The sequence below is a fragment of the Perognathus longimembris genome, chromosome 22 (genome assembly GCF_023159225.1).
Source record: "Perognathus longimembris pacificus isolate PPM17 chromosome 22, ASM2315922v1, whole genome shotgun sequence".
NCBI classification, from domain to species: Eukaryota; Metazoa; Chordata; class Mammalia; order Rodentia; family Heteromyidae; genus Perognathus; species Perognathus longimembris.
This window is the reverse complement of record NC_063182.1, coordinates 14035795-14059552: the sequence shown is the minus strand read 5'-3', so window position 1 is coordinate 14059552 and position 23758 is coordinate 14035795. Positions and strand designations below refer to the sequence as shown.

The following is a 23758-nucleotide window of genomic DNA, read 5'->3' as shown; positions in this document are numbered from 1 at the left end:
ATGCCATAAAACATGAATCTTTAAAAAAATGTAACAAGTGTACATAAGCACTTTAAAATAATAGCTGTGGTTTATAAAGGTAGTAATGATAAATAATAATAGTGATTATTAATATTATTATTGGCAGTATAAATAATGTATAAGCAAAATGGATAAGCAGTGGTATGATTCCATGTGCAGCAGCAAAAATAAAAATAAGTGAAACACTGCTATACTGTACATGGAATTATCTCAAAGGATTACACTCTATAAAAGAAACTGGATTCAAAAGGTGACATACTGTACAATTTTCTATAGCATTCTAGAAAAGACAAATTTATAATTACTAAAACCAGGTCAGTAGTTGACAGGGTTGGGGTTAGAGAGAGAACATGGACTATAAAGACATGTGTGGAAAATTTCTAGGAGGAAGGAAGTTTTCCCAATGTGATTGTATTTGGAGCTGCCACAATACATAAACTGCTCATTTAAAAATTCAGAATTTTATTTCACATATTGACTTATATAATTTAATTATGCCTCAACAAAGTAAAACAAACAAAAAATAAAAAGTAGTAATCTTATTCCACAAGAGCATTTCTCAACAATTTAATATTCACAGTAAGCTTTTATTTTTAATTAACACAAGGATTTATTCTGTTATTTAAAAATCTGATTTGTAAACAAAATTAAGCTTATTTCATATCTTGAAATATCTACGCAGGGAACAACAGTGTGGGTTCCTTCTCAATCCTCTGGGAGTGAAAGAAAGCAACAAGCAAAGGAGGGTTTGCTAGTGTCAAGCTGTCAAGGGCCACCTACTATGCATATTTAGATTTTTCTATTTCTTTCTATTTTTTTTCAGAAATAGATTGAGTCAAAAGTTGCTTTCTGGTAGGAATTGATTGCAATAATATAAAACATGTGCCTGAGTGTAGAGCTCCACAGTGATTCTCCTATCACCAGCACTCAATTTGAAATGGCTCCAACTGGGTTAGAAAGATTACTTTGAAACATTGTTGGCACATTCTACTTTTTTTTCTTACATCTGAGAGCAAGAATGAATGAATCCTATTGAAATTGTAAATAAATTTAAATAATTTCCCAAATAGAATTGATATTTTTGTAAAATTTGTGCTGGCATTGATTCAATAGGCAACTTGTTTTCATTCCAGTATCTCTAGTGTAGTTAAATGGTGAGAATGGAAGGGATTTGATTTTTAGAGCTGATGCAGATCAAATGATTTTGAAATCGCTCAAGTTTCTGGACTCAGACAGATGCAGATTAAAATTGAAGAGACAGAGATAGCATAATAGTATAAGACTCTCCCACGCACATGCAAAGAAGAAAGACAGAGAGAGAGAGAGAGGCACCGATAGTTAAAAGAGTAGACAATGACATAGCTTATGAAAAATATATAGAAATGAATGTCTGGATAAATGGTATTTTCAATACATAATGAAACACCACAATATCTAATGATGAAACTAAGAGTTAAATATATTTAAGATAGTTGCAGTAAAATTAGAAGCAGAAATTGTAATATATTTAAGTGTATCTTTTACAGGTGAATATTAGCACATGTTTTGTCACCATAGGTGAATTTACTGCAACACTACTATTCTGATATTTTCATAGAGTGATATATGCCAGGAAAAACAAAATAAATCTATGCTTCTAGGAATAATGAGAGAGGATTTCCTAGACTATGTACCACTGATTGTTTAAGCAAAATTGTACACATGAATAAAACATTTTAAACGTTGTATCAATGGAATTCTCTTAGACTACAGATAAAACCAAACAGAAAACTGAAATATGCATAGATGAATTACAATCTCTTTTGCAGTTCTGTGTGCATTTGCATTAATAGCAATGTGACATAGACTGCAACACAGGCCAATTATCCCTTGAAACCCTTTGCCAAAATAAAACATGAAGTGAGACCTCCCTGATGGGCTGAGTTTGCAAACCTGCATCTAATTGGGATGTAGACATGGTTCAGTTTACTAAGGGTTTGGGCCGAAAGCCAGGAAGAGTGACTGGAAAGGAGCCGTGAGCTCCATGGTTCTCAGGTAAGCTGGGGGCACAGGGGAAGCCAGCAAGTGTTGGGTTTCACCTGGTACATATGGTCACAGTATCATTTTTAATTCTCGTAAGTTCTATAGAGGTATTTGGCTTCTTACCCCAGGATATTGAATAGTTAGATAATGTCTAATGCTGTGACATGGGAATGAAATTCCCAGTGAGTGATGATTGGGTAATTCATTTTGTTCATTCCGGGTATAGAACTAAAAGGAACAGTTGAACTCTTACTTTTCTTGTCCTGTCTTCTTTGTCTTTTTAAAAATTTGTCTTTTCCCCTCCTTGTTTCACAAATGATAGATACCAGATGTATGTCATAGTAAGTCTTCATTTCTATAACATATCTTGCAATTCTCTCAATTACAGAAATCATTATTTTAAAAACAAATTTCAAAACTCACCCAAATTCTCCCTAATCTACAAAACTAGGAGCTCAAAATGGAAATTTTGTGCACACATCACTACAACTACTTTTACTTTTCAAATATCTACCTTTTACTTTTCTAATATCCTCTAGGCAAAAATTCTTACTAAAAATGAGAAACTGTTGTTCCTTTTTTATTAAGATGTAAAGGACATCTGGTAACCTTTTCAAGATGGCTTCATAGACATTTCTATGAAAAAACTTCTCTAAAATTCTCTGTAACTTTCTATGACAGGAAATAATTATTCTTTACTTATGTAATCACTGAAATATTACTTTCTCTTTTTTGTAGCGTATGTGCTACTCCGCTTTAAAAAATGCCCATATATTTATATATACTTTTGATAAATGTCTATCAATATGTTAAAATGAATGAAGATTATTATAGGGCTTAATATTTTCTGATATTAAATGTACATTTCATAAAGTGGTTTTGTATTTTAAGGTTCAAAAGGCTTTTTTTCTGGGGTGGGGAAGGCTTGAACTCATGGCCTGAGCTTTTTTTGCTCAAGATGAGCTCTCTACCACTTGAGACATAATTCCACTTATGGATTATGGACTTTGTTGCTCTAGGTAGCTTCAAACAGTGAATCTCAAGATCTCAGCTTCGTGAGTAGGTAGGATATCAGGTGTGAGCCACCAGTGCCTGGTTCATACTTTTTTTTTTAATACCTAAATCTTCTATAGCTAATGTGCTTCTTGTGTATTCCTTTTTCTTTTCCCACATTCCAGTAGGCTCTCATTTACTCTTCTAGCTTTTGTGTTGTTTTTTCCACTGGACACTGAGTACCTTGATGTATTTGTTTTCTATGACTGCTATAGTAGATTACCATAAATTTAGTCATTCCAAACAATACACATTTATTCCCTCACAGTTCTATTGTCCAAGGTCTCAAATTAAATCACTGGAACAGAATGAAGATGTCAGTAGTGCTGAAATCCCTCTTGAGCCATTAGGCGTCAATCTGTTCCTTGTCTCTTGCAGCTTCTGGGGTTGTGGCATTCCTTGGCTTGGAGCCACATCATCACAATCTTTGCTTCCATTACTACACTGACTTTTTCTCCTCCATCTGTGCTAGGTCTACTTGTGCCTTTCTTTCTTAAGAAATATGGAATTGCATTTGAGCCTATGTGAATACTCTAGGGCAAATCTAAGTTAATCTCAACATCTGTAGTTTGATGGTATCTTCAAAGTTTTCGCCTGCTGTGGTAACAATCGCCTGTTCAAAGGATTGGAACATGGACAAAATTGGGGAGTTATTATTCAGTCAGCCACACTGAGTGAGGGAGTAATTTCTTATTCAGGCTGGTACCTTCAGTTCTTACCATATTACCTGGCATAGAGTAGGGGCTATATAAAAATTTAAAAAGTACATATGATATTCTATGATGTTGATAATTACATATAAATTAATGTTGTAAGTTTGCAGAAACTCATGGAAAATTATTGTGTTCAATGGAGTTTACTTTGAGAAAAACTAAGGCATTAACAGGCTAGTTGTAATGTCTTTAATGTTCCTATATAGTAAATAACTGACTTTGCTTTATAGTTAGACTCCACTTAGTATCTAATGATATTTAGTACTCAGTGTATTTGTATCTTGTGACTGATAAACAAATTAACATAAGCTTAGTGGTTTAAACCCATGCATTAGCCAGAGAATTTACTCTACAATGTACAAATGGTTAAGTAAATGTCAAAAGTGAAAACACAGAACATATACTAAAATAAATAACTAACCAGTACAAGTTCATTATTTTATAATTAAAATAATTTCCCAAATAGGCATTTTATTTGAAATTATAGATATTAAATTGTGACAAATTTTCATTAATAACAAAATACTCACTAGTTAATAGGTGTCAAGTGGGCCTCTCAGAGGCTGAATGTAAATGTTTTAGTGGACAGATGGCTAGTTTTTGGTCTTTGCACCTCTTCAGAACAATTTCATCACGGTTAATGAGGTATAACAGAACACATGCAACTTCTGCATCTTGGTCGTGGAATAGTCAATGTATCCATAGAGAAATTCTTCAGCTATTAGTACATTCTTCAGGTATTACCACCTTCCTGTGGTTAAATGTAGTGGACTAAGTACCCTATCTGTACCTAAATGGTGGGTAACAGATCAAATATAGACGTACATTTTATTTTCCAGATATGAGACTGTTTCTGTGTATGACATATTCTTATTCTTATGTAATATGTTCAGATTAGCAACAATTTTAAAAATAAAAAATCAGCAGTCTTATTCATGAATGTCTGCTGTGCTTAAGAAGAACATGCACAGCTAAAATGATTTAAATTTTAAAGGAGATAATTTCATCTACTTTTTTATATTACTACATAGAAGTTTCCATGGTGGGAGGGAATGTAAAAGCTCTGATAACACCTGTGAAAAGAGCTAGAAGTTTTATTGATGCATTCTGCTGCGTCATACCAAAATAGCTGATGAAAGTTTTGGTAAATTTTTGCAATTCAATAAAAATAAAGTAAAAACCAATAGAAATTTACTGCAATCATAATGTTTAAAAATACTCTTTAGTGAATAGTGGATAAACATTATTTATTAAAAGCTATTTGGGAAGAAGAATGCAGTCAAAATTTAAAGCATATTCTAAAAAATTAAAATTGAGGCCAAGAGTAGGGCTTGAGGAATTGGGAAGAATGATGAAAAGGGTAACATTGATCAAGATGCATTTTATTCATAAACTGATGTGTTGAATGGCAACTTCTTTATAAAGTTACTTGAAGATAATTAAAAAATTAAAATATAATACTTGTATTTTTCTATATCATTTAAATTTGAGCTACACTCAAGATAATTTCATCCTATTTTGGTTGTTGAGAATCTAGACTACTAATCATATCAATTTCATTTACAAACAGAATCTGTATTATCATATCAAATAACTTCCTTATCGTATTCAATGTACTTATTACCTAGAAACTATTTGAAAAGGTAATTATTAAGTAAATGACTATTTTACTCATTTTTAGAATAATGGATCTAATTTATTCATTTGAGTGAAAAATATTTAAAACGTGTACCTTTGATATGCTGTGATTATTCTTTTATTTACTTTAGGAAAAGCATGTTAGATGTTAGAGAATCAAACAGGCAAGGCTATGAGTCAGTAATATCTAAATAATAACACTAATAAGTAATAAAGTATTATTTAAGAGTTTATCCTTAGTTGGACACAAAATATCTGGAAATTCTTTACTCCAAAAATGACTAGTAATCACACACACAAATCACCAGTCTTTTAAAACTCACTTTATAGTGAAGTGAGTCCTCAAATAAATTAGAATATAATGTTCTTGAAAGTGGTATGACCAATACAGGAAATTTATGAGACATCAAGATTAGGAGTGGGGCAAGTTATCATGTTAAGCATTGTATCACTGTGAAGCTGAAATGGGGGAGCAATGTGCTACCTACATAAATAACATTCCAAAGAGAAATGCTTGTGTGAAAGCAGGATGTCTGCTTGGAGAATATGCTGAGGCTGTTGTACAAGAGCAGAGCAAGTAAAGAAAGAACAGGACATGATCTTTGAAGGATAAATAAGGCAGATGACTTAAGAATGGGAAAGAAAGCCTACATAAGTATCCAGTAGCAGTAACTGGTCACATAGAGTATTAGAAATCTATACAATGAGATATTTTTGAGATCATGGTTTTTAAATATTATGTGTAAAAATAAATCTCAAGGTATAGGGTCAGTACCATGAATATTTTATGATTCCCTTTGTGTACAATTCTATGTGGTATTCACATCAGAAAACTGTTTTACAAAAGGATACAGAGGTAATAAGTTTGATAAGAAATGCACTTACTGCCTTACGTATGATACCATAATCCCTCTGTATATTACTTTGAAAATAAATAAAATATTTTAAAAGATGCAGAGGATTTCCTTTTGTGCTTTTCTGTATTGTGGTATTTGGTGCTACCTATGTTGTCACTTGTATACTGGCATTTGCGCAGGCAAACTTCATTAGCTGTCCATGGAAGATTTTTGCCTTTTGCTCTCTGGATGCCATTTCAGCATCATGATGTGAAATTTTGCAAGTGTTCTGTTTCCTAACTTCCTTTCTCAGAGCTTAGTCCAAAAGATTTACTAAGTTACAACGATATCCCTAAGAAGAATCAGTTCCTCAATTTGTGCTTCTCGGTTACTTAGCAACAACATCAATCTTTGCACTCTCATTTCCATAACTTCTCCCTGCTGAATCCTGTACCAACCAACTTCAATCACACAAAGGAATAAATTTACTCTTGCCTGTCTCTCTCCTCCCCCATCCACAAATGTATTTACAACTCTTCCACAAAAAAGTCTATTCTTCCAAATTCGCCAGCCATATGAAAGACTGCTGAATTCATTTCAAACTTTGTCACTCATAAGAGCTAAAGAAAATTTACCTGCTCTATTCCTATACAGGCATTAGTTCTCTTTCTGCTGAATACATGCACACTATCTAAGAGCAGGGTGAAATCTTTCTATTCTTAAGTATCTCCCCACCAAGAAATCATGTGATGCCCCTCATATAACAGGTGTTTGCTCTATGATGCTCTCTTCACTGATACCATGCTATTTGATCCACACTGTTTACCAGGCAGGTCTTCTACCACTTTAGCCATATCCCAAGCCTTTTTGGCTTTATTTTTCAAGTGGGTTTCACATTCATGTCCAGATTAGTCTGGACTGTGAACCTCCTATTTATATAATTAGGATGGCAAGTAGATCCTACAGTGCCTAGCTTTCTAAAGACCTAAACAGAAATTTCTTAGAGGGGGAAAAATAATGGCTAATAGATACATGAAGAAGTGTTCAACATCTCTGGCCACAGAAGAAATATAAATCAAAACAACACGAAGATTGCACCTCACTCCAGGAAAATAACAATAACAAATGGTAGATGGTTGTGGCCAAATGGGAACCCTATTACACAGTTGTTGGGAATGTAAACTTGCTCAACCATGGAAAGCAGTATAGAGAGGTTCCTTAAAAGACTAAACATAATGGGCTGGGAATATGGCCTAGCAGTAAAGTGCTCACCCCTTATACATGAAGCCCTGGGTTTGATTCCTTAGCACCACATATATAGAAAAGGCCAGAAATGGCACTGTGGCTCAAGGGGTAAAGTGCTCGCCTTGAGCAAAAAGAAGCCAGGGACAGTGCTGAGGCCCTTAGTTCAAGACCCAGGAGTGACCCAGTAATTCCATCCTGTGGTAGGGCTAGAACTCAGGACCTGGGTGTTGTCCCTGAGCCTTTTCTGCTCAAGGTTAGTATTCAACCACAGCTCCAGAGACAGACTCACAGACTTTTCTGCTAGGTTTGGCTTTGAACTACAGTCCTCAGATCTGTCTCCTGAGTAGCTAGGATTAAAGGCATGAGCCACCAGCACCTGGCTTTATTTCCATATTTCTTAAAACAAATTATCTGATTCTCCTAGAAAACAGATTAGTCATTGGCTGTTCCACTACCTGTTCTCTAATGAGGCACTTTAAACCCTACGTTTAAAAAGAAAACAAATCTTACTTTCTGCTTCTTATGTATATTTGTTATGTATGCATGTTACATATGTTAGGCATGCTATTCGATTTCTGTGTTTCTGAACCTATCAGAAGATGGTTCCTACTTACAAATCCAGTACCACTCCACTTGACTATCAAGATTCCAGATAGTTACAACTGAGTACGCCCTTATCCTCACTTTGGTCTACGACCCTCTGCTTATGACTAAAACAAACATATACATTTGATTCATAGTTTTCTTTATATGCATTCTATACTGTCTCTTAAGTGTGGATCTTGTTTTTGTGCTCATTTCTTAATTTGTAAGTATATTTAGAAGACTGTTTTAGAAAGCTCAAAGCTTCCTCAGGGTTAGAGATAGAAGAGAACCTGTCAAAACTGCTGTAGAATGGCCAAAAATAGAGCTACTAGGTAATTTCGCCAATTTCCCCCCTCCAAATGAACCTTAAACATTTCCAGGGACAATTTCCTATCCAGAACATACAACAAACATTACTGTTTTGTATTAATGAAATCAAAATTCCCACCAGAATTAATTTTGAGCTTCTAGAGTTATTCTACTAGTGCATGCATTGAACTGAAGTATTTCAGAAAAAAAAAGAAAAACATTTGTGTTTCTGTTTAGTATTTGGTCAGGATGAGCCTGGTCAACACAACAGGACAGAGAATGAAGCAAAGTCTCCCTCTGACACAGTAAAGGGTCTGAATTCCAAATATGAGCAACTGACTACTTACTACCATAGAGAACAATTATGAACACTGATACACATTAGGGACTCATGAAATTTCCTCTTTTCTGTTCTCTCTTTCCCCTTTCACATTCTCCTGTCTGTTCTGGTGTGCTGAGTGATTCATCTAGGAAATGAAGCCACAAAAGGATGAGTCAGGATTTCCAGCATATCTAACACCCAGGCTGCCCAAGCTGTGGTATTTCAGTGATACCGGCTCCATTGCCTAATCAGCCCTCTTTCCCTGGAGTGAGGGAGGGAGGCTGTGGCTGCACTTTGCTCACACCACTCACTTTTACCAATGCCAAGTAATGCTTCCTTATCTGAAAATCATAAATTGGGCAGTGTCATGCTACAATGGTTGCCCCTGTATTTAATAATCCACTGCTTTGGCATCAGCATTTCCTGTTGATTAGAAATCATTCATAACTATATAAAAACATCTACTCAAAGTCAATTTTTTAAAAATGGATTTGAACTCAGGGAACTGTGGATATACTACCACTAGAGCCATACCCTAACCCTCTTCATTCTCCAGTTCTTTTTCATATTAGGCCTTTTTTTCTGAACTGGCCTTGGACTGTGATCCTTCCAGTTACAACTCCTGTATAGCTAGAATGATAGGTGTGCACCACCATGGTCTATTTATTTATCAAAACAGGGTTTTACCAGCTTTTTGTTTGGGCTACCTTCAAATTATTATCCTACTGATTTCAACCTCTTGAGCTGAAATAATGGGTGTGAGGCACTGTCCAGCCTAAAAGTCAGTCAATATAAAACTTGTCAGCCACAGTGGTCACACTTAAAGAGCTAGCTACTCAGAAGGAAGTATTTGGGAAAATGACAATTCAAGGAGATCTCTGGCAAAAACCTTTATGAGAACTCAGCTCAACAAAGAAAAGCTGGGTATGGTGGCATGCACCTGTCACCCAAGTTATGTAAGAAGTATAAAAAGACGCTTAGGATTCAAGTTGTCTGTTGTGCATACACACCTTATTTGAAAAATAAGTCAAAAGTGATCTTCTGTCTCCAGAATTTACCATCAAATTACAAGTTATTCATAATTATCTCAAGTTACTTTTTGTAGTCACTTTTCAAAACACAGCCTTAATCAATAAAAACATCAAGTGAACAAGTAAACTTACAAGTATCTTCCATGTAAAGATATTTACTTAAGAGGATATTTCTCCATAACAACTTCTATGAAATGTTCTCCACTTAACTAGCTCACTCATCCAATCATTATGGAAAATAAAACATATTCCAGATGCTACTCTGACATTTACATTATATATTTTAAAAGTTCTGAGTTTTTCAAGTAAATTTTCAATATAATTTTATTTAAATTAAATTAACATTTCCTAAACTTATTTATCCAAATAGCATTTCTTTCCATCTACACACTGGAACAATGATAAACAATCTGTAAAATTAATTTGGGTTATACAAAGCTGAAGAAATTTTAATGAACTGTGGACTTCATTCTAGTCTCAGCTCTACCTCCATCTGGTCTCTAAAACTAATTCATTAGAGTTTTTGTTTCTCCAGTCTTGATAGAATGGTATCTAGATAGTAAAGATTTAGAATTAGTCTAATTCAAACTTTGTTTTAATTTGAAATTTCAACTTCATTAACTCAGTTTTGCAGATATTTTGAGGTGACTATAACATGCCAGTCAACTTGGACTGTGTCTTCCAAAAAACTGAAGTTGTCGTTTTCTGAAGAAAATTAAACATTGTTCAGAGTTCTATATGACACCCGACATACAAAAAAATCAATACATTATGGGAAAATTATTGAAAAAATTATAGAAGTAAAATAAAAGTAAATTTTATAGTTTATCTAATTGGGAAGGTATTTGATTATATGACACTGTATTTAATAAAATAATTAGATATGAAAGAATTACTAAAAATTACCTATAATCCAAAAAATACAATATTAAAATAGCTCCAAATTGTCTGCTTACCAAAGGCCATTAACCCTCAACAATAGATCAAACTGAATTGTGAGAGATGACTGCAACAGGCTCACTCTCATAGGAATGAACCTTACCAACAACTTTTTTTTTTTTTTTTTGGCCAGTCCTGGGACCTGGGCTCAGGACCTGAGCACTGTCCCTGGCTTCTTTTTGCTCAAGGCTAACACTCTGCCACTTGAGCCACAGCGCCCCTTCTGGCCATTTTCTGTATATGTGGTGCTGGGGAATTGAACCCAGGGCCTCATGTATAGGAGGCAAGCATTCTCGCCACTAGGCCATATCCCCAGCCCTACCAACAACTTTTTATAGTTATCCTATGCATGTGTACCATATAGTGCTGTTTTAGACAATGAAAAACCACATATATGATATTGGTGTTATGAAATTTGCCATTGTTTAGTGATACAGAGCTGTTTTAATGCCATGGTACAGGATATACAGTGAGAATAAAAATTTAACTTACTGGAATTAATGCTATGACCAAACAAGGGAATGTATGTTAAAGACTTTGAAAAGATTTTGTGGGTGCTGAGCAAGTTAAATTATTGGAAATGTGACATGTACACTACATAATGATTGAAAATAATACTACATAATAGTAGCACTTGATAATAATGAAAAACTATATTTTGACTGGTAAAAAATAATGCATTTCACTAAAATGGCCAATAATTGCAGATAAAAGAGGAAAAATTCAAAGGATAAAATACATGAAAAGTTAAGTTTATATAAAAATTTGAATAAACCTTAGCTATATTAAATAAAAATAATAATTGTTATTACTTTGAAAAAGAATACACTATTTTCACATAGGCAAACAAACATCCACATAAGTTGCTAGGAGTTTTGAAAATAAATAAGTAAGGAAATTAAATAAATTTTCTTTCATTAACTTAAACTAAATGTATCTTAATATATAAAACCAAAAGAATTTAACATATTTAGGAGAACTTTTCTTTTTAAATTTTTCCAGTCCTGGGGTTTGAACTTAAGGCCTGAGGGCTGTCCCTGAAATTTTGTATAAATTTAGCACTCTACCACTCGAGCCATAGCTCCATTTGTTGTTTCTTTGTGGTCAATTGGAGATAAGAGTCTGGCTGGCTTCAAATCACAATCCTCAGATCTCAGTTTCCTGAATAGCTAAGATTATCAGCCTGAGCCACTGGTGTCTGGAAAGGGACTAGAAACTTTTATATACGCATATGTTGTACAATGCTTAAGTAAAATTAAGTGTATCTATTTCTTTCTTTATACTAAAAACATTTTAAACCTTTTTTTCTTACCTTCTGACATATACAGTGTATTATCTATAATCCCTTACTGGGCAACAATAAACCAAAACTTCTTACTCCTTTTCAGTCCCTCTCCATAGATAATTAAAATTTTAAATAAAGCCTTCTGGATATTGTCTTCAGGAGCACTTTTATTTTGCACTTTTATGTGTTAGGAAATTGTCTTGGAAATTTACAATAGACACTAAAAGAAGAGAAAGCAGGATTTTCTCTATAATCCTAAAGGATAAAACTACCAGATAGAAGTAAGAAAAAATTTCTTAATGATAACAAAAATAAATAAGTAAACCCAGCAAAAATGCTGTATGTGATTTCTAAAATGCAACACAAATAAAGGCAGAAGAAAATGAGGACAAAAATACTATAATTATAAATAGAGTCTTAACTAAATAAAGCTTTGTACTTATATTAGTAACAGATAAAACAAGTTTTGAGATAAAAAGATTATTAGAAATGATAAAAGGATTTTGGGGATAATTACTGATTCTATTCTTGTATTCTTTAGATGTCACTATTTTTATCTTATAACGGAAAAATTGGTGACTACAAGTTGTTTTCACAACTGGAGATTTTAAATGTGTATGTTTGCACTTTAGTAGCATAGGAGAACAGACTGGGGATAAATCTTCAAATCAGATCAGAACCATTAAATATATACAACACAGTTTACCCAACAACTACAGATACTTTTATGCCAGGAATAACTGTAAAACAGTAATCATCAATCATCAATCATCATCATCATCATCATCATCATCATCATCATCATCAGAGAATGCTTCCATTGTGTAAGGCAGGGACAGAACAAAGATACATTAACTGTCCTACTTATGATGAGAAAATTATCCTGAATAAATTTAAACAAGATATTATATGTTGTATATAGAAAGATAGTTTTGGTAGCAAGGTAAAGAACAGCTTAGATGAAGGACAATCCAGACGTGTGCAAATATATCTGCAAGGAATGATCATAAACAAGATAAGGAATAGACAAACTTTTGAGCCTTTGTCATCCTGCCCTATACATATCCTCTATTGGCTTCAAATACATATGTTCCTTTGGCCTCAGTGTTCGAATATCTAGAAAGTTATATAATTTATTATGTCCCAGTATGTGTGTATGTCATTCAATGTATTTATTTGTTGATTGATGGGCACATTCTAGCTACCACAAATGAGGGAAATCATGCAACCTGTTTCTTTGGCTCTGGCTTACTTCATTTAATATAATTGTTTGCAAGTCTTTGCATTTTCTTATGAATGGCAAAATAGCATTCTTTCTGATGGATCAGTAGAATTCTATTTGTATATATAACACATTTCATTATGATCATATAAAATAGTATTTTATGAAACAAACTCCAAGTAAAGGAAACAAGGGATATTTTTTAGTTGCTGTTTTTGTTTTCAGTTCCTTTAGTCTTTTTTGTTTGTTTGTATTTGGGGGAGTAAAAAGGAGCACAGAAAAGGTGGAATGACGGGTGAACAAATACAACACTGGTACTCGCTACACATTATGTGGGAAATGAACTGTACATCTTGTGGGTGAAGACTGGAGGGTAAAACTGTGAGAAATGGAGGGAAGAAGAGACATGGTTGAAAAAAGAATTGTACCTGACTCATGTTATGGTAACCCCTCTGTATAGCACCTTACAAGAACAACAATAACCAAGAAATGCAAAAGCTTCCAGTACACAAAAGGACTTGGAACTATATAATGAATAACATACTAATACAAGTCCTATTTACTCCTTAAGAAGGTGAAATCCGGAAACAATCTTTGATGTAAATACCACTAATAATTAGAAGAACCTGAATCAGAGTGAGTCTATTTTTAAAGTATTGTATAATCTGAGTCTTCAGTACTATCTGCTTTTAATAATCATCACGATTAGATATTTTTCATTGGTAGTCATTTCATCAAAGCAAAAGTACTTGTTATTCTGTTAACAACTATTTAAATTCATACCTATTACATATTCACTCCAAAATCTTAGAAAACTGAAGAGAAAACATTCATAAGTATAGAGTGTTGGAGAAGCCACTTGGTACATGAAAGCTAGACAAATCCAAAGCCAAACTGTCTATTTATTTTCCTGATAATGCAAATTTAATGTGGAATTTGGCTGACATGAAAGTGCATAAATTGTAAATTTGAATTAATTTAAATTAATGTGCTTAATATTTGAATATAGCACAGCATTCTACATAGAAGAAGTTCATTCATAAGTTAGTTTTGTTTTTAATTTTTTGTATTGCGTCCTCAAAGCTTATAAATAAAATGCTGGCAGTAGAAATGATATGATGAGAACATTGCTATGAGCATGTGCCACTTGGCACATCCTTTCCAAAAACATCTTATTTATTTATTTATTTATTTTTTTTGGCCAGTCCTGGGGCTTAGACTCAAGGCCTGAGCACTGTCCCTGGCTTCTTTTTGCTGAAGGCTAACACTCTACCACTTGAGCCACAGCGCCACTTCCAGCCTTTTCAATATATGTGGTGCTGGGAATTGAACCTAGGGCTTCATCTATACAAGGCAAGCACTTTACCACTAGGCCATATTCTCAGCCACAACATCTTATTTCTCATAGTATTAATTTATCTTTCATTTGTATGTCTCTTGTATGTGAAAACAAATCATGTTCACTCAAATGAATGTGTGTTGAAAAATTAAAACACTAGAATAAGATGAATGAAACAGGCAATAAAGAAAATGTGATTTGGAGGGATTTGACACATCGGATCAATCATTTTGGAAAACTAGAACTGCTTCTTAGGGAATCGGATATGAAAACACATTTGTTGACTTGTTTATTACTTCAGATATATTTTTTGCACACCTATCTCTCAAAGAGGAGTATGGAAGATGTAGATGCAATGGCCAAGCCTTATGTAATTTACAAAGTAAAAATGGAGGAAAGGCACATAGACAGACACAAGACAATGGGTTAGATTTGATGATATGCATGATGTGAATAACAAAAGAGGAAAGAAAAGTTACTTTTACAGTTTCCCAGAAATCTTTGTAGAAGAGATAATTTACAAATAATAAGACAAAAGCTATGAAGAAATAAAATTATTCAACAAATATCAGTTTAAGGGACAACAAATGAAACCTTGAAGGAATAGGGAAAATTCTGAAGAATTCCAGTAAGTCTAATTTCAGGGAAGCACTGATAGGTAGGTCAAAACTGAGTTATGGTTCTTGAGATTTGGCCATGGAAAAAAACAGAGTTTCCTTTGGAAAAGGGAGAATAAAGTATGGGATATATAAGAAAAGTACCACTGATGATAACAAAGAAATAGAAGAGAATAGCTCCTGGGACCAAGACTGGAGACACAGAGTCTCCAGTGTGGTGGCCTGGGAATGAATCCATGGAGAGAAGAGCTTTGTCAGTTGACGAACACTGAGTTCCACATCCTCATTTACAATGTAATTCCTAATTGCTAAATAAAATTACATTGAGCAAGAAACAGGTCTATAATAAATTTCATTGTATTTCTTATTGTTTTCGACAATTGTGACTAATTCTATCCAGATTGTCATATACTGAGATTTGAAAGATCACTTTATCCTCTCATTATATGAACAACTTCCTCTTTTTTCTTGGGAACTAAGAGAAATCCAAAATATACCCTGTCATCTAGTCTAGATAACAAAATAACAAAAGACACACATCGATTAAATAGTAAATACACACAAAAAAATTCGGTTTAAATGCTATTACACCAACAATTGAGTTAAAAGGAAAGGAAAACAAAGAAAAGAAAGGAAAAGAAAAAATTGTCTTATGTATTCAGGTTTTTGTATTTTTAGGTGGGGGGAAGGGATGTTAATCTGGAAGAGTAAGAATACCTCTTTTTTTAAGAAGTATAAGTTAATTTAATCTAGGAAAATAAATTAAATCATTCAATTTTGTAAATACAGTACCATTCGAAAGGTCATTTATCAAAATTTTTCATTACCATAATGCAAACAGTGAAAATGTCAAACACATACTTAAATATTTGTTTTAAATTAGATTTTGAGTTTAACTGTGCGGAGTTTTGCAGCAATTACATTTTTAGTCACACCTAATTATTGTAGGGGATAGATAGTTGAAGTAGCAATAATTATAATAATAAATTGCTCTGGGACAGAGCACTACAGTTAAAGTGATCTCAAATTCAAACACATTTGGGAAATGTTAATTCAATAAAGCTAGCATGCCTGGATGTACTGTGAATCTGAGGCAAAGGTTATAGCCTGAAAAGTTTTCCAAAAGGGCATGACTAGAGAATATGTTATTTGCCAGGCACTTCTTACCATTTCAAGTAGTAAATGCTATCTGAGATTCTACTGTATACAAAATTACAGAAATTATACTTTTCTTGACAAAGGTTGCTAGTTTTGATTCACTGTGTTTTTTTTTGTTGTTGTTGCTGTTTTTGGCCAGTCCTGGGCCTTGGACTCAGGGCCTGAGCACTGTCCCTGGCTTCCTTTTGCTCAAGGCTAGCACTCTGCCACTTGAGCCACAGCGCCACTTCTGGCCATTTTCTGTATATGTGGTGCTGGGGAATTGAACCCAGGGCCTCATGTATACGAGACAAGCTCTCTTGCCACTAGTATCCCCAGCCCCAGATTCACTGTTTTTAGAGCTCTTTCATAGGATGCCCACAGTACTTACCTTATACCATAGAATACACATCCTCTACACACAAAAACACACACACCATATATAATGATTATGAAAATATAGAAATAAAAATGTATATCTTATCTGATCTACCTATCGTGTATACATCTATTTAAAGATCAACATTTACCTGTCATGGGTAATGCCTAAGGATCTAGTTATTTTTTCTTACCATTTTCCCTCATTTTAAAAAGAATATAGTGTTTCTGAGTCAGATGTCATAACACATTGAGATGATTTGGTAAAGTTGATAAGGTATAAAGGAATAGAAGTTTTAAAAGACTATGTCTGACTGCTTAACCTAAAACAAAACTAACAAAAAGAATCACCCATTATGGAACATTGATAGATGAACTATGGGGAAAGATATTATACTTTGCTGACCCAAGAATAATCCTGCACAAGTGTCTGTCCACTTAACGTAAGTGCCATCCCAAAAATAAAGTTCGGAATAAGAAAAGCAATGCTATTTTATGCCATTATTGTTGTTCTCCCCTTATACAAAATACAGAAAAATATGAAAGAAAGTTTCAGACAAAATTTAAAGGCATCTAACTTATTGAAAAAGTCTATACAGTTCATAATTGCCTTAATACATAGATTTGCTGTGGACTAAATTATATGTAATGTATAATCTCAAAATACTCCCACTAATCATCTAGATCAATGTTCAAATCTGTGGATGAAATTTTGAAGAGAGAGACAGATCCTCAAACAATCTGTCTGAAGTTTTCCAGGTCCCCATGTTGCCTTCCATCACTTTTTATTTCATTTTTCTTCCTTTTGAGAATTTTCCACATTTTATGTATTTGTGTTTTACATACATAGATAGTTTAAGAGACTAAAGCTGCCAGAAAAAGTTCATTTTATAGTCTATTTAAATTAATTCAGGGCTGGGGATATAGCCTAGTGGCAAGAGTGCCTGCCTCATATACACGAGGCCCTAGGTTCGATTCCCCAGCACCACATATACAGAAAACGGCCAGAAGCGGCACTGTGGCTCAAGTGGCAGAGTGCTAGCCTTGAGCAGGAAGAAGCCAGGGACAGTGCTCAGGCCCTGAGTCCAAGGCCCAGGACTGGCCAAAAAAAATTAAAAAAATAAATAAATAAATAAATAAAAAAAATAAATTAATTAATTCATATTATATCTATGTAAAATCTATCTAAATTGAATAAAATATAAAGCACAATAAATTATTGATTTTGTGAGTATGCTACATTTCCTCTTGTAAAATGACACATGTCCAAGGAAGAATACATTTTACTCACTATTCATAAGTGATAATTTTATAGCAATTTATTTTTATAGCAATAAAATCATGAATATTGACAAAAGGATAAAAACTTAATTTTAGGGATTAGAGAAAAGCACATTGTTCTGAAAATATGACTTCTTTGTTTTTATAAAATCCTTGAACCATCTAAGTTGCTATATGCACTCTGAAGAACTTTTGCTTTATGCAACCATTAGATAAAGTGAAACTGATTCTTTTGAGTTATATTTCAGACAAAAAATTGATACAAAGATATTCTTCACTACAATCTTTGTAAGACAAAACTAAGCAAATTGAAATTCAATGACTTTTCATATATCAGTTAATTAAGCTTGCAGAACACACGAGCACTGCAACACCTAGTGGCAAGTGAACTGCAAGAATAACAGCTAAGTTTCAGTTACATGAAATAGCAGCCACTGAAGGCCACAAATGGTTAGCAACAATTGCATGGGAATTTTAATATGTTGCCTAGAGGTTCTGAATGCAAATGACAGCAAGACATAACCATCTCTGGGAATATCTAGCCTTTATTAAAGAATCCTACCTGGTTGTCATGGATAATGTGGAAGGGTGATGATGATGCAACATGTTATTGGTTTAGATAAGGCCTTATAAACTTTGTACCTTGACTGGTCTTTGAAATGATGATTCTCCCAATAGCTATTGTTACAGATGTAAACAACTGGTACCTGGCCCATAATTGTTATGTAATCAAGATTTTAGATCTATCTATCTATCTATCTATCTATCTATCTATCTATCTATCTATCTATCTATGTGTTAAAGACCAGGACCTTAATATGCTTGCCAGTCAAGCACTATTTAACCAGTCTATTTGCTTTTGGTTTATTTTTCAGACAAGGTCTCCTAGTAATTTTGCCTTGAACTGTGATCCTTCTACTTCCTCCTCTATAGTGATCATGAACAGGCTCAGCCTGTTCATACTCAGCCTACAATAATTTTGACTGAATATAGCCTATTTTCAATTTTCCAACTCTGTAAATGTTTTAGTTATTAAAGGACAATTTTTTCAGAACCATTTTTACAGTAGCAGAGTAATATGATTGGCAGAGATCATCAGAGTAATGTGGAGATTTAAAAATAGCATATGATATAGCCTTTTAAAAGCAGAAAAACACAAGGAAAACTATAAGTTGTCTTTCTGAAGTCAGACTTGTATCTGCTTAATTTATAGCAAACATCAAGCTTAAGAGAAAACTAAGAGGTGGTGAAGAACTTATTTTGACAGCAACGTATCCGTTTAGTTCTTAGTGTTTGCTAGCACTTGAGAGTAAAATTTACTACTGGGCAGTAGTAAATCTTGGAACAATACATGGATAATATATGGATCTAACTCCTTTTTTCTTTTATTATTGCTATGTATGTTAAGACATGGTACATACCCTCATATTTCTTTTTGTTCACATTTTGGCCCCACTTTGCAAAATTATTACAGACTAGGGAGAGTCTGTATGGTCTGTAATCACAGCTAGGTATGTGCTGGCTATCATAGCTATCACTATTACGGTTATCATTAATACAGAGGTTTCCCAAATCATAAAAAAGTGCATCTTAGAAAACTAAACCAGAGAGCCATTTAGCAATCACTGCTGGTTGCTTTGGTCATAGGATAAAGGTTCAGATTGACAGAAAAGCAAATGTGTAAGCTAGAAAGGTCAGAACAAAACTGTGAAAGGAAGCTTCTTTTACACATTTTCAGACTCCAGTTGATTCGTGGAGAAGGGAAACTGAAATTCACACAGACAGACCAATTCATAGTTTGTCCCAAGGGTGGTTTTTAGATTTCAGTCAGAGACGTGTTTTGCCAAGTTATTCCATCTTTAAAACCTCACCCAGCTATGAATATTATCTTACTAACCAGGAATTAAAGTCTGGATCCACTGGCTTTTCTGCAGTAAAATATGCCAAGGGCAGAAGTATCTTACACTAATCCTACTTTTAATTCAAGTACACTTTGAAGAAAAAGAAATAACAAGTTCCTTCAAAAAATCATAGTTTTAGCCTTTGGAAATCAGTTGCTACATTCCAGGAGGGTGTGGTGACAGTGGAGGGAATCACAGACCATGCCTCCGCCCCTCTGAATAAAGCCCAGAGGAAATTCCAAAGAGACCAAAAAAAATTGTAAAACTCAGAATTACAAGAACATCCTCATGATGTTCAACTGAATTTATTACTTTTAATTTATCAAGGCTATTGTAATGAAACAAACAACCCCCCTCATCTCGATTGATATTAATTTGTTGCACAATATGGCACCACAGTCAGTATTTCTTGGCTGAATATTTCCCCAAATCTATGAACAAATCAGAATTATTCTGCCAAGATGTTTACTTTCAATTCCTTTGTTTCTGCAAGCTAGTAGGTCAAAACAACTAATGAAAAATATTACGTAGATATTGCAATGATTGTGTAATGACCTGTTTTTATTTACAGTACCTAACTCATATACCTTTTCTATTCTTGTCTGGCATAGTCAGGAAAGCAAAAGGTATATCTGTTAATTTCTTAGAATTAAAAAAACATATTAACTTTACCAGGCCTGCATGAACATAATCAGACTAAACTCTTCAATAAGAAGCTTAGCCTCCCTCATTTATTCCAGCTCACACATTCACCAGAGACAAGCACTATTAACAATAACTGTTCTGTCCATTAGGGTGCCAGTAGAAAATATGTGGAACTTACTGTTTTTATAATGTGTGTATAATCCTACAAGTTTCTTTTATTAATATACAGGGAATTCTGGTTTAAGTGTACTTATTTGTAGAGGTTAAAAATCAGTGGTATAATCCATAAAATGCAACAAGTTCTAGTCTAACCTATCAAATAATAATCAAGAAATTATGTGTGCTTTTCATTTTTAAGTATTCTTCCTTTGTTTCCTCTCTCAGTTTAGATACAATTGAATGAAGTAATGTCTGTATGTCTATTTTGAAGACTACCTAGAAAACAGTACTATTTGGGAAAGAATCTGGTTTTATGACTACTTTGTAAATATATAATAACAAGTATTTAACTTAAAATTTTAATCAAAGTATGTCTCAAGAAATTTTAATAGTGAACATTTGCTGGCAAAGTCATTCTTATGCATGAATGCTCTATTGGTAACAATATATTAAAAGTTTATTCACAAGACAATATATTTGCTTATAGGCTCAAATTGCTAAATTGACCACTTATAAATCTAACTCCATTTTTTAATGGTACTGAATGCTTGAATTCCAGTGCCCTATAGCTGTTCAGGTAGAGCTCTACCATTTATACTACAACTCCAGCTTGGGTCTGGACTGGCTTCAAACCAGCCTTCTGTGTAGCTAGAATGTGAGCTACTGCTGCCTACCACTAACTCCATTTTCAAGTCTGTAGGCATCTATGCTTAATTATGAGAACAAATGAATGATAGCCCTAATACAATGTTTTTTAAATTCACCTAAGTCTTTTGCATGTGGTATTTGTAGGAATTACCTAGTGATTCCAGTTTAAAATTTATTTAAATAAAGTGTTCTGTGTATAATGCGTTACAACATTAAAATTTCCTTTACTTTGTGATTTACAGAACACTATTGTAAGGTTAACTATAGAACTGTTACTGGGTATATTTTCTTTTTTTTAAACCATAATAATTAAACACAAAAATGAGATGAATGGTCAATACTCTCTCTTTTTCATGAACAGGACAATCAATAATAACTATATCATATCCATCTTAAAAAATGCTCTATACATTTGTTTTGATTGTCTTTCATTATGGTCTATTTGGTTTGTGGGGGTGAGAGTAGGTAGATCATTTGTTGGGAATAAATGTTTCTTAATTTTATTTATTGGAAAGGATTCATCTCACATTATTTCTGTAGAATTTTCAAGTTCATCTGGATATGCAATTTTCAATATCAACATTAAAATGAAAATAAAAGACCTATGGGAAGATCCTGACATATACATAAGTAAAACTATTACCCAAAGCCATTACACTTTGTGTGTGTGTGTGGGGGGGGATGTAATCATAGCAAGATAGCTCAGAGATGAGTTAAGAACCTAAAATATAAAACAGGGTGCTTCACAAGCACATTCATGTCTGAGAAAGAAGGTGGGGCAGATGGAACAAGTATCTAATGTCTTCCTTCTAGATGCCAAAATGAAGGAACATAGTATTTGGATCAGTTTAGTTCATTTCCAAATGTTAAATCTAAATTTTAAATCTAATATTTAATGAATTAGTGAAATGAAACAGTAATTGAAGAAGCCAGAGAAGTGGATGTCATGTAAGTTTTAGAATCTACTTTAATGTCCTAATTCATGCCATTTTTTTCTACACAGGAGAAAGTTTGGAGACTAACATTTCAAAATATTAGTTTTCATTCAAGGGAAAAATTAAGAAACAATGCAATGATGGATACTCCAACCACACAGACAGAAATGGAAAAAATGAGGATTAAGAATATCCACTTGTAAGTTGGGTGGATAACAGAAAAAGCAATGAAATAAGAAAACCACAAGGTTCCACCTAGGGATAGCGTCAGTATACTGAAGATTTTGTCAACATCACTTCAAACACAATAATCATATAGCCTACTCCATGAGGTCTCAAGTTATGGATGCTCAGACCTATTACATGTAGAGTATAAGCATATTTGAGCAATTATAGAGGACTGAAGAATATGCATACTGAGCAAGAATGATCTTCAGTGGTAGTGTTCTCAGAACAATGCAATGTTCCTGCTGATATGCAGTTCAATGCTTTGCACTTGCTGATACCAAGGGTTTTCTGTGCAGTTTAGTGTTATTAATGATGAAAACTAAAAATGGTTAGATAGAAGGAACCAGTGGGAAACAAACTCAAATGCCCCCCCAAAAAAACCCCAACCCCCAAACCTTTAGAAGAGTAGTTTTAGTAAATTAAAAGCTAGTGTCCTCTTAAAAGAGTACAGTCATTATAACCAACTGATACTAGATGTGAGAATAACCTTTTTAGTTCAAGAGAACCCAGAAATCTCTCATTATTGAGTTAATGTTCAGAAATCTCTCATTATTGAGTTAATGTTGGTGCAAAAATGTATTAAAGACAACAAAGTGAAACCAAACACATATGGAGCTAGCTTTAGCTGTGTCTGCCACTTCATTACTCTGGAACTAGAGTTCAATTTTAGTGCATGAAAAGCTCTATGGACTGAGCAAAAGGGTTTGTTTGAACAACTATAAGGAAATATCAAGAAACTTGAAGCCAATTAACATCTTAACTCAGTTTAGCTGATGTGCTGAAAGGTGCTATGTAAGAAGGCACTGATAGATTTGAAAAATGTTAAATAAGGAATCCAGTTAGAAAATGATAGAAGTAAAACTTGAACCCAGATCTTCTACATCCAGGCTTGACACTTTCACAACTAACCATTATAAGATATCTTTTTCCTTATTATTATTACAGTGGGATAAGGTCTTGTTATGTAACCCAGACTGTCTTTACAATCATGATCTTCTTGCCTTAGCCCTGCCCATTCCAGAGGCACAATTATAGGTATGTACCATTGTGCTTAATTATGACATCTTTTTGAATGGGGTATTGTTTTTTGTAACTTTAGAAGACATAGAGGAGATACTTTGCATATGTACAGAGTAGGTAGAGAGTACACTAACAAAAAGTTTAAGACAGAGGATGCAAAAAGAAATTGTGAAGAAAAAGTTATTGGAAATAGACATTGACTATGAATAAGACTTCCTTGTTGCAGGGTACTGGTGGCTCATGCCTGTA

The 23758-nt window shown here is 33.7% G+C and overlaps 1 protein-coding gene and 1 long non-coding RNA gene across 2 annotated transcripts in view; one reads left to right on the top strand and one right to left on the bottom strand.

The window, feature by feature from the left end:
- Xrcc4 (X-ray repair cross complementing 4) overlaps window positions 1–23758 on the bottom strand; it is a 162447-nt gene that overhangs the window by 16448 nt on the left and 122241 nt on the right. The window lies entirely within an intron of this gene.
- Window positions 711–9529, top strand: LOC125339809. The gene is made up of 3 exons (XR_007208629.1): window positions 711–911; window positions 6094–6102; window positions 9519–9529. It is a non-coding gene; the product is annotated as an uncharacterized LOC125339809 (long non-coding RNA).